This window comes from Pseudophryne corroboree, chromosome 7 (genome assembly GCF_028390025.1).
Source record: "Pseudophryne corroboree isolate aPseCor3 chromosome 7, aPseCor3.hap2, whole genome shotgun sequence".
NCBI lineage: Eukaryota > Metazoa > Chordata > Amphibia > Anura > Myobatrachidae > Pseudophryne > Pseudophryne corroboree.
This window is the reverse complement of record NC_086450.1, coordinates 201,454,423-201,466,840: the sequence shown is the minus strand read 5'-3', so window position 1 is coordinate 201,466,840 and position 12,418 is coordinate 201,454,423.

Sequence of the window (12,418 nt, the reverse complement as noted above, 5' to 3'; positions counted from 1 at the left end):
TTTGGTGTATGTACTGTCCCCCAATGCATCTGTTCACATAAATTTAAGTATTGCAACACTGCAGTCCTTATCCCGCAACGTCACATAAAAAGAAGTGCTTAGTTCACAGTGACTTGTCTGTCATTTACAAAAAAGTAAAAAATAATTGTTCATTTGTTCAATTGATACAAGCTGTACTGCACCCCACTACATTTGTTCACAACTTCATATAAATATCAGCAGAGATCCCCCAGTGACTTGTCAGTCATTTAAAAAATAGTAAACTAATTGTTTATTTGTTTTTACAACTAGTTTGTGTTGAGTTCATCGATATGGATAACAATAATGATCAGTTGAAAGAAGAGCAGGAGCAGCAACAAAATACTGGTGCTGTAGCTGCTGCCACCTGTCATGATGATACTAGTCCTTCAACGTCATCTACTAAAGCAGATGCCCAAGGCCATAGAGGGTGTAAATTAGGGTATCTGAAATCAATATTTAAAAAAAACACCTCTAACAAAGGGAAAGTTTACTGCAGAAAAACATGAAATTGCCAACATGCCAAGGCTCAAGCCTTGGCCTATATTTATAAGTAATGACTGTGATTTTGCTACTGTTAGTGAGACATCTTCTGACTCTCATAATGATGTAAGCCCTTTTCACTCAGAGTGTAGAAGTGTAAAAAAATTAAAACTAAAAAATTAGTGCTGACAAAAAACACTAAGGCAGTAGAACAAACTGTGTTTAGAAATGTCACAATTCCCTGAGGAGAGTCTAACTGTGTCCATGAGTGCTATGTATGATACCAACCTTTCTGATACTATACTCATAGAGAAGCCTCCTTCCCTTATTTCTGTATCCTCTGCAAATGTTGGGATAAGCAACAGAAGTACACCTGCTAACTTAGAAATTAAGGATGTCTCTGTGGAAATGCAACAGGATGAGGGGGATATTTGTGTAGCTGACGTCAGTATTAATAAGGATGTTGATGATGAGGATGAGGATGTTTGTGTAAGTCAGGCACCTGTGGAAGCAGTCCTTGCCTGTGATTAGAAGAAGAGCATTGTCATGTTTGGACACAATACTAAAAAATTCACCTCTTATTATGTGGAATAATTATTACCAAAATCCTTACAACACTTGTCTAGCCATCTGTAGCATTTGCAAAGCCACAGTAATTAGAGGTAAGTACATTAGCTGTGTAGGAACCTCCAACTCTGTTACTTAATTTGCAGCAAGTTAATGGAAAGATTCTGGGAAAGTCAGAAACTTATGCTAAAAAATAACAACAACAACAACAACCAGTACAGTATCAGTAACCTCCCTTCTCTCAGCTAGATCCCAGCACCTGCAATCTCCACTGAAAACACCTTCATCATCTATATCTTCACTAGTGATTGGAGGTAACCCTGCATCCAGGATAAAACTAGGTTATTTCCAGGGGTGTATCTAGGTTTCTAAGCACCCATGGCAAAGTCCCCCTCACATGGAGTGGACCCTCCAAACTGCACCACAGTGGCAGACAGCAGGTTACCTGCAATACTGGGGTCCACCGCTGGCACTGAGAGAGAACAGGAGAGAGAGAGATCAGAAGAGAGAAGGAGGATAGATAAAGGGGGCAGAGAGATGAGAGAGAGGAGGAGAGAAAGAGAGAACAGAGAAGATATATATAGAGAGAGAACAGGGAGGGAGGGAGAGAGAGCAGAAGGAGAGAAGGGGGAGAGAGAACAGAAGAGAGAAGGGGGATAGAGGGAGTGATGCAGCAAGCATCGCATTTTGCTTACAATGCATCCCGCAATTCTTTGCATGCATATTGGCATTTACTAACGCTGTATGCATGAAGAACAGCACACAGTCAGCCTTGGCCTGGCCCACAGGAGTACAGGGGAAACCACCGGTGGGCCACACTGCTTGGGGGCCCACATCCTGCTCTTAGGATCAGATTCCAGACTCTGCACTTGAATTATACGTTATATATATATGTTACCTTATACTAGACTATGGTGTATTTTCTACATTGCATTGTTGTTATTAATTTATTAATCTGGTACATTATAATGCATGCAGCAGCTGAATTTACTGTATATATTTATGAAGGGGCCCAGACGTTGCACTCTCTAATGGTTAGTCAAACCAATGAGTTGGCAGGCCACACCCCCTCTGCAGACTCACCACACCCCTAACATTGCATTCCCCCGGTGGGCCCTACATGTCCAGTCCGACACTGCACACAGTACAGCTCTTGCGGTAAGAGATGTCCTTTGTTATGAAAGGGCTTACATGTTTATGACCTGGACTCCTATCTGCACATGTGTTGAGTGATGTGTGTGCCATGGTAGGGGGGTGGGAAAGGGAGGGATCCAGGTGAATCTCTCTCAAAAGAGGCTGTGCGATAGAAGCCCATAGACATTGTCCATATGCGGTATGTGGCCAAACGTCTGGAAACTGCATTTTCTGAGGCTTGGCCGCATATTCAAGCTTCCTGTATCCCGCCCAGAGTTAGAGAGTGAACAGGAAGAGAGGTGTGAGAGAGATAAAGACTGAGAGAGAACAGGAGAGAGAGAGAGAGAGAGACAGAAGAGAGAAGGTGGATAGAGATTGAGAGAGAACAGAAGAGATAGGGGGTTGAGAGAAAGAGAGAGAATTAGAACAGGAGATAGAGAGCAGAGGAGAGAATGGGGGAGAGAGAAAGGCGGTGAATGGGGGTTTGGAGTGATTCACATGTAAATCAGGCACACAAAGTATAGTAGATTCTGGACAGATTAGTGTCCTCCTTACCTTGCCATGGAGAGGTCAACAGCAGCAGATCCCAGGACCAAGGGCATAGGGAGGGTGTGTGCTACAGTTCCTGTACCTACTTGGCCTTCCATTCCCTGCAGTGCAGAACGTGACTCAGTCTAGGATGGGGGTGCATTCCCCAGAATGAGTCTCCACTCTGCACTCTGCTGCCGTCCCTGTATTTTCCTCTAACCAATAGATAAGGCAACAACAGGGAAAACTGTAAAAAAAAAACAAATGTCATCAACACAGGTTTCAATTGAAAGTGGAACCTGACGGTAAGTAATAGCTGTTTTTTTGACTTCCAAACTCCATCAATGATGGTCGGTTTCAGTCAGTTTTCAATACGACCACAATCCAGCCTTTAGTAAATTTACCCTGTAGTGTCAAAATGTAACATAGCACTCAATGTACTAGACTGTTCCTATGGTGAATCTTTGCAGTGTACACATATTTACAGTATGTTTTACTGTCTAAATAAAAAGGACAAGAAAGCTGCTACACAGAGGGAAATGTATAAGACTTGTAGTGTAATGGCTTGAAGGTTATATGAGGATAAACATAAATATTTATTAAGAGCCTTTTCAGGTAACAAGTTGCTTTGAGGAGATGTAGAGAATTCAATTGAATGACTGTACTAAATTATAGTACTTTCAGCCCCTGACTCTTCCAAATAAAACAGATTATAATGTAAAGTATGACAATCTATCACACAAACCTTAACAGCATTTTCTGTGTGTTATTTAAAAAACCACCCAATATCCCCTGTAATATTCAATGTTTACCTCTGATGCCAAGTGTCTTAACTCTAATGCCAAACTTATTTGTACAAGTCTAAGCACTTAAAGCATTAAAAACAAACTAATTACACAACATTATGATCATCAATAACACAGTGCATGAATAACGCTTGTCGCAAATTATTCAAATTAAATTAAAATACGTTATGGAAAACAGTTGTAAGTGTATAGTAATTCCGCGCTCCAACATCCCAGAAAGGGATGATCAAAACATGCTTTTGTGTACTTATACATGTAGCAATATAAATATACAACACATACCTCAAATGTTCAAACAGCTTAGAATGAAGTGGCTAGGGGCTGTAAATTTTAATTTGCCTTTAAACAGGGAAACTTTTATTGCTTGTAAAAGCAATCAGATGTGAATTTAGTTTCTAAACAAATTGGGAACATTTGAAGGTGGTCAGTAATTTTCCAATGCATTGTTGACTAAACACGGCTTGACTGACAAATCATCTTGAGCTACAATCTGGAACCTACCCAATCACGGCAAATACCGTGCCCACATCAGTATCTATGTTGGCAAGGTAATATATTCAATAACCTACGTACTGTATTATGCTTCCGCCTGCAATGAATCACTGTTCTTTAATCAGCTAATAGGTTTGTCATGGCCGGATAGATTTCATGTTTGGGCTGCTGATTAGCAGATGTTACTGCTGAGAAGTGTTCAGCTCTCCCTCTAAACCAATAGTCCCAATGTAGGTGAGCACAGTGTGTTGTCGCTGTGAAACAAATAATTATTAGTGCTGAATCTAAATTAAAACCTTTCTCTTGAACATGAATTATGTAGTTGGAAACAGTAATTTTTATTCCTTTCTGTGGAAAAGTCATTTTGAAACATTATGTTGAGAGAGATTTAAAAAAAGATTTAAAATCAAAGATTCCAAAATTTCACCCATACTGTCCAGGTTTTATGGATATCCATGATTGAGCACAGATTATTTAATTAGGACTTTAATCAATTTGATTTAACCATCTGTACTGAAGCATGATTTTCCTTAAAACCTAGACGGTAATGGCGCAGTTTGGAAAACTCTGCTCTAAGCAATATGGTCTGTATGCACAGTAAAAATGAACAGTGCTTCATTTTCTCTGGCACAGCAGAGCTAAATACTATATGTTATACTTAGGCTTTCAATATAATGTAGTTTATCTTCATTCTTTTGTTTTTACAAAGCATCAGAACCAGTGAATATCACAAAGGCTGTCCGGAAAGGTGTTCAGTCTAAATTAAGTAGTTATTAAAGAAACTGAGTTGGTGAAGTGACATATATTTGTTTAATTAGTAAGATCCAGTTCTGGCAATTATTTAATTCAATCACCATTCCTTTACTTGTGCTATCTCACTATAAGCTATTATAGTCTATAAATTAAACCAGTGTTGCTGAGAGGAGAGCAGCGGGTACTAATTACCCAGGCCCGGGCTTCTAGGAGAGGCCTGGGGGGAGGTGTGTGGGGGGATGGTGGGGGTGGCAGTTCCACCCCCCACACACACACTTTCCTCTGCCCCTTCTTACCTCCCCAGCCCAGCATACACCACACTCCCAGCATTACCGGGACCCTGGCTGTCTGTCTACGGCCCTAAATAAAACAACTGGTCAAAACACCCAAGGGTTATTTTTTTACTATCTCTGAAAGTGTGGGATCTCAGAAAGTGTGGGACCTCAGTCCAATACACATACATATTACAGTATAAGGTTTTTTTCTGAGCCAACCCCTAGTTGAGAGTTTTCTCTAGTTATGATCAGAAGACATAGTGGCACCGCCAGTATATCAGCCAAGTTATCCATTGTGAGCCACAAGTGGTGTCTGAGTAGAACACACAGATGGCCTGATTCTGAATAAGCCACATCCTATGCAGCCTACTTACTTCCTTATGCTATATTAGAATCTCCAGTATTTGAAATTCATGCAATGAGCAGTCAAGTGGATTAACCAGGCAGTGTAGTTTATTTAATACAAGTGAAGGTACAGCCTTACTCAATGGGTTATTAGATTAGATTGACCATAGCCTGTAGTGAAGCAGGGGCTTAGGCAACTCGCCAGCCATTGGGCTCTGGAACAATGGTAACAGCGAGGTGAGCTAAGAGGCACAGTGACAAACTGATGGAGCACATGCGCAGATACACTATCAGTGGCCATCTTAGTTAGGAAATGAAGCATCCCTAGAGGTGCAATGTTGATGGGGACTGCGCTCCAGAGCAGTATATTTCTAACATCCCCCTTGCTACAAGCATCTCTATGTTACACAAACCTTCAACTGGTGCTCTTTTGAAGCAAACTGTAAAAAAAAAAGTGAGGTTAGACATATAAAAAAAATCATAATATCAGACAACTTTGGCTTGGCCTTGTTCACTGGAACTTTAGCAAAGTCCATCTTACTGACAACATAGGCATCAGCAACAGTCTCTTGCCTCAAAACTTTTGAACTGTTGTCAATGTCATGATGCTTGATGTCTATTGTACAATACTTCGGATGCCTAACTTCTGAAAAGTCTCTTTTTCTATTGTAAACTTCTATTAACGCAAATCTATCTTTGACTTTGGCTTTTGGATCTCCTAAGGTACACAATATGCAGTGTTGGTGAACTCCTCATCATATCTTCTGAACGGTTTGTCGATGTTTGATCTAGCAGATGATCTTTGTTGTGCTTGAAGTTCCACACTGAGAGTTTCTGGTTCAGATTTATCTCTAGATTTAGGCATGTCCAATGACACATATTTGCTCTGCATATCAAAGTCCAGCATTTCAATAACTTGTATTGTCTCTTTAAATACAACATTCCTACACTTGACAGGCTTCTTTCTGGATTGTACAATCTGTAGCTTTTATTCTCATGACAATATCCCAGCATTATGCACTTTATTGATTTTGAATTGACATTGATTTTCTTTCTTTTGGTATATTTACATAAGCAGTATTCCCAACTGTTCTTAGGTGTGTCCTTTAGAGCAACTGTTGGAGAATGGTTCTTTAAGTAGACTGCTGTTTGCATGAATTCTGCACAAAACTTTCTATAAGTTTGCGTTCTTCGGGATATAGCTTGCTTTCACCTTCTGAGCCAAAATGCGTTGGTGAGGACACATAGCTTGACAGCATACCTGAACCAAGACTCTGAGGGTGGATTTCTGTTCTCAGGAGGTACTTGCACAAGTTTATTGTATGAGCTCAACTTGGTGTGCATTATGGGTGTACTACGATATACCAGCGCTCGTTACCGGCGCCCAGCATACTGGCACCAGGATCCCGACTGCCGGAATGCTGGCAGCTGGGTGAGAGCAAAAGAGCCACTTGTGGGCTCGCTGTGCTTGCCATGCTGTGGGCATGGTGGTGCACTATGTGCAAGACACTATGTATTTTCCCTCCAAGGGTGTCATGTACACCCCAAGAGGGAGAATTGTTGTTGTTAGAGATGGGCAGGTTCAGTTCCCTGAGAACCGAACCCTACCAACCTTTACTACCCGAGCCCAGATACGAGTCAGGCTCTGGTTTTACCACCTGACTTGGAAACCAGAATGTGGCAAAACATCATCATCCTGCTGTCGGATTCTCGCTTGGTTTGGATACTATATAAGGAGCCGCGTGTCGCCACCATTTTCACTTTGGAATTGGAGAGTGTAGCGAGAGGACATGTCTCTGTCCCCAGTGTCCATCAGTGTCCTGCATCAGTACAGTGGTAGTGTCTTGTGTAGCATCAGACAAGTCACAGTGGTAGTGTCCTCTGCTGCCATATGTCCAGTGCTGCTGTATAAGTCATTTGCAGTCGTGTTGTGTTATACTACATCAGTTCAGTGGTGGTGTATTGTGCTGCATTAGTCCAGTCACAGTGGTGGTGTCCTCTGCTGCCATATGTCCAGTACTGCTGTATAAGTCCAGTCCAGTGGTGCTGTGTTGTGCTGCATCAGTTCAGTGGTGGTGTATTGTGCTGCACCAGTCCAGTCACAGTGGTGGTGTCCTCTGCTGCCATATGTCCAGTGCTGCTGTATAAGACCAGTCCATTGAAGTGGTGCTGTGTTGTCCTGAATCAGTACAGTAGTAGTGTTTTTTGCTGCATCAGTCCAGTCACAGTGGTCATGTCCTCTGCTGCCATATGTCCAGTGCTGCTATATAAGTCCAGTCCATTCCTGTGGTGATGTGTTGTCCTGCATTAGTCCAGTGGTGGTGTCCCTGTGCTCACAGGCGGATTGGCCATAGGGTTTACAGGGAAGATTCCCGGTGGGCCAACGCACCCGTGGGGCCTGTTTTGTTTGAGGACATGAGGTCCTTTTTATAGACATAATGAATAAGATGCAAAATCATTTGCATATATGAAAATTACTTTGCCACTTAGCCTGTGATTGCAGATGATCTAGTGTATGCTCTGTCTGCCTTCTTGGCTGACGTATAAGATTGAGTGAATAGTGATTGGGATACGGTTGATGTAATAAGCAAGAAAATGTATCTTTCTAAAGAATGATATAGTTTCCTAAATTCTGAAGGTGTATCATATAATGTGCTCATAATATTTAATTTTACTTCTTTTTAACTTCCCCCTTGATACTGGACATGCCCAGTATCTGGAAAGTCTTGGGGGGAGGGTGCTGCTGCCATGGCCCATGGGTAGACCACCTCTGCTGCTGCCCATGTGGGGCCACTAGTACAAATTTTTCCAGGGCCGCTTTTTGTTCCCAATCCGCCCTTGCCTGTGCTGCTGTATATGTCCAATGGTACTGACGTATATGTCCAGTGATACTGCCGTATACATGTATGTCCAGTGATACTGCCATATATGTCCAGCGGGTACTGCCGTATAAATCAAGTGATACTGACGTATATCTCCAGTGGTACTGCCATATAATTCCAGTGATACAGCCGTATATGTCCAGTGGTACTGCCGTATAAATCCAGTGGTGCTGGTGTATAAATCCAGTGATACTGCCGTATAATTCCAGTGATACTGCCATATAATTTCAGTGGTACTGGCGTATAAGTCCAGTGATACTGTCGTATAAATCCAGTCCAGTGGTACTGTCATATAAATCCAGTGGTACTGCGGTATAATTCCAGTGATACTGCCGTATAGTTCCAATGGTACTGGGGTATAAGTTCAGTGGTACTGCCGTATAAGTCCAGTGGTACTGCCGTGTAACTCCAGTGATACTGCTGTATAATTCCAGTGATACTGCTGTATCATTCCAGTGGTACTGGCATGTAAATCCAGTGATCCTGCCATATAAATCCGGTCCAGTGGCACTGCCGTATAATTCCAGTGATCCTACCATATAATTCAAGTGATATGGGCGTATAAATCCAGTGATCCTGCCGTATAAGTCCAGTGGCACTGCCGTATAATTCTGTGATACTGCCGTCTAATTCCAGTGATACTGCAGTATAATTCCAGTAGTACTGACATATAAATAAAGTGATACTGCCATATAAATCCAGTCCAGTGGTACTGCCATATAAGTCCAGTGGTACTGCCATATAAGTCCAGTGGTACTGCCGTAAATTTCCAGTGATACTGCCATATAATTCCAGTGATACTACCATAAAATTCCAGTGATACTGGTTTATAAGTCCAATGATCCTGCTGTATAATTCCAGTCCAGTGGTACTGCCATAAAAGTCCAGTGATACTGCCATATAATTCCTGTGGTACTGGTGCATAAATCCAGTGATCCTGCCATATAAATCCAGTGATCCTGCCGTATAAATCCAGTCCAGTGGTACTGCCGTATAAGTCCAGTGGTACGGCCTTATAATTCCAGTGATACTGCAGTATAATTCCAGTGGTACTGGTGTATAAATCCAGTGATACTGCCGTATATGTCCAGTGGTACTGCGGTATAAATTCAGTGATACTGCCATATATGTCCAGCGGTACTGCCGTATAAATCAAGTGATACTGCCGTATATGTCCAGTGGTACTGCCATATAATTCCAGTGATACTGCCGTATATGTCCAGTGGTACTGCGGTATAAATCCAGTGATACTACCTTATATGTCCAGTGGTACTGCCACATAAATCCAGTGGTGCTGGCGTATAAATCCAGTGGTACTGCCGTATATGTCCAGTGGTACTGCCATTTAATTCCAGTGATACTGCCATATAATTCCAGTGGTACTGGCTTATAAGTCCAGTGATACTGCCGTATAAATCCAGTCCAGTGGTACTGCCGTATAAATTCAGTGGTACTGCCGTATAATTCCAGTGGCACTGGCATATAAATCCAGTGATACTGCCGTATAAATCCAGTCCAGTGGTACTGCCGTATAAGTCCAGTGGTACTGTCGTATAAGTCCAGTGGTACTGGCGTATAAATCCAGTCTAGTGGTACTGCCTTATAAGTCCAGTCCAGTGGTGCTGCCATTTAAGTTCAGTGGTGCTGTCCTGTGCTGTTTATTATTTACTCAAAATAAAGGGGTTATTAATATTTAATCTAAATAATTTTCACAGGGATTGCCCTGTGTGGTGAAGAGGTAGACTCTACTGTACTGCATATTGTGTTATATAACTCCAGAAAAATAATGGAGAACAAAAATTTGGAGGATAAAATAGGGAAAGATCAAGAACCACTCCTCCTAGTGCTGAAGCTGCTGCCACTAGGCATGACATAGATGATGAAATGCCATCAACGTTGTCTGCCAAGGCCGATGCTCAATGTGATAGTAGAGGGCATCTAAAATCCAAAAAGCCAAAGTTTAGTAAAAAGACCCAAAAAAGAAATTTAAATGGTTGGAGGAGAAACGTAAACTTGCCAATATGCCATTTACAACACGGAGTGGCAAGGAACAGCTAAGGCCCTAGCCTATGTTCATGACTAGTGGTTCTGCTTCACATGATGATGGAAGCCCTCATCCTCCCGCTAGAAAAGTGATGAGTTAAGCTGGCAAAAGCACAGCAAAGATGGTATCACAAATCCCCAAGGAGAGTCCAAGTGTGTTGGTAGTTGCGATGCCTGACCTTCCCAACACTAGACTGAAAGAGGTGGCTCTTTCCACCATTTGCATGCCCCCTGCAAGTGCTGGAAGGAGCACCCACAGTCCAGTTTCTGATATTTAAATTGAAGATGTCACTGTTGAAGTACACCAGGATGAGTGTGAGAAACTTCTCACACTCACTTACAAAGCACTCACCCACTCCTCTCCTATTTACATCTCTGACCTTATCTCCCTTTACTCTCCCACCCATCCTCTTCGCTCTGCTAATGCGCGTCGACTCTCCTGTCTTCTGATTACGTCCTCCCACTCCTATCGCCGAGATTTTTCACATGCTGATCCCTTTCTCTGGAATACTTTACCTCTCCCCCTCAGACTCTCCACCTCTCTACAAAAGTTCAAACGGGCTCTTAAGACCCACTTCTTTACCAAACCCATCCAAATCTCATCCTAACCCTCTGTTCCATGCTCTCTATGTACCCCATCTGTGTCACCCCTGTCTGTCTACCCCTCCCCTTAGAATGTAAGCTCTCACGAGTAGGGCCATCTTCCATCATGTGATTATCCTTTTCTTACTATGATAATCCTCAACTGCCCAAATCCCGCAGTTTTTTGGCCACCTTGGAACTTATCTCTATGTTTTTTACTGGTGTAGTTATGCTTAGTTACCCTGTACTTGTCCTTTATTGTCTTCAATTGTAAGTCACTGTTTTCCTGTTTTGATTATGTGCACATGTACTCTGTAATTGGGCGCTGCGGAACTCTTGTGGCGCCATATAAATAAAGGATAATAATAATAATGAGGATATGGGTGTTGCTGGCGCTGAGGAGGAAATTGATGAGGAGGATTCTGATGATGAAGTTGTTTGTTTAAATCAGGCACCGGGAGAGACACCTGTTGTCCATGGGATGAATAAGCCCATTGTGATGCCTGGGCAAAATCCCAAAAAAGCCACCTCTTCAGTGTGGAATTATTTCTCCACAAATCCGGTCAACAGGTGTCAAGCCATCTGTTGCCTCTGTGAATCTGTAATAAGTAGGGGTAAGGACATTAACCACCTAGGAACATCCTACCTTATACTGTACGTCACCTGCTGCGCATTCATAAGAAGTCAGTGTCAAGTTGTGGAACTTTGAGAAAGAGCGTAAGCAGTCCACTGACACCTAAATCCCTTCTTTCCCTGGTACCCAAGCTCATGCAAGCCACACCACCAACTCCCTCAACGTAAACTTCCTCCTCAGTAAGGAACGTCAGTAGTCCTGCAGGCCATGTCACTGACAAGACTGAGGAGTCCTCTCCTAACTGGGATTTCTCCTGAGGATCCTTGAGCCTACTGCTGCTGTTGCTGCCACTGCTGTTGTTGCTGCTGGGAGTCGATTCCCAGAGGGGAAGTCAGAAGACCACTTGTACTACTTCCGGTAAGCAACTGACTGTCCAACAGTCCTTTGTGAGGACGATGAAATATCACAGCAGTCATCCTGTTGCAAAGCGGATAACTGAGGGCTTGACAGCTATGTTGGTGTTAGACGTATGTCCGGTATTCGCCATTAGTTCAGAGGGACTTAGAGAATTGATGGAGGTAGTGTCCCCCCAGTACCAAATACCATCTAGGTTCCACTTCACTAGGCAGACGATACCAAGAATGTACAGAGACATCAGAAAAAGTGTCCTCAGTGTCCTAAAAAATGCAGTTGTACCCACTGTCCACTTAAACATGGACATGTGGACAAGTGGAACAGGGCAGACTAAGAACTATATGACTATGACAGCCCACTGGGTAGATGTATTTCCTCCCACAGCAACAACAGCAGTGGCACCAGTAGCAGCATCTCGCAAACGCCAACTTGTTCCTAGGCAGGCTACGCTATTTATCACCGCTTTCCGTAAGAGCACACCGGTGACAACCTCTTATGGAAACTGAGGGACATCATTGCACA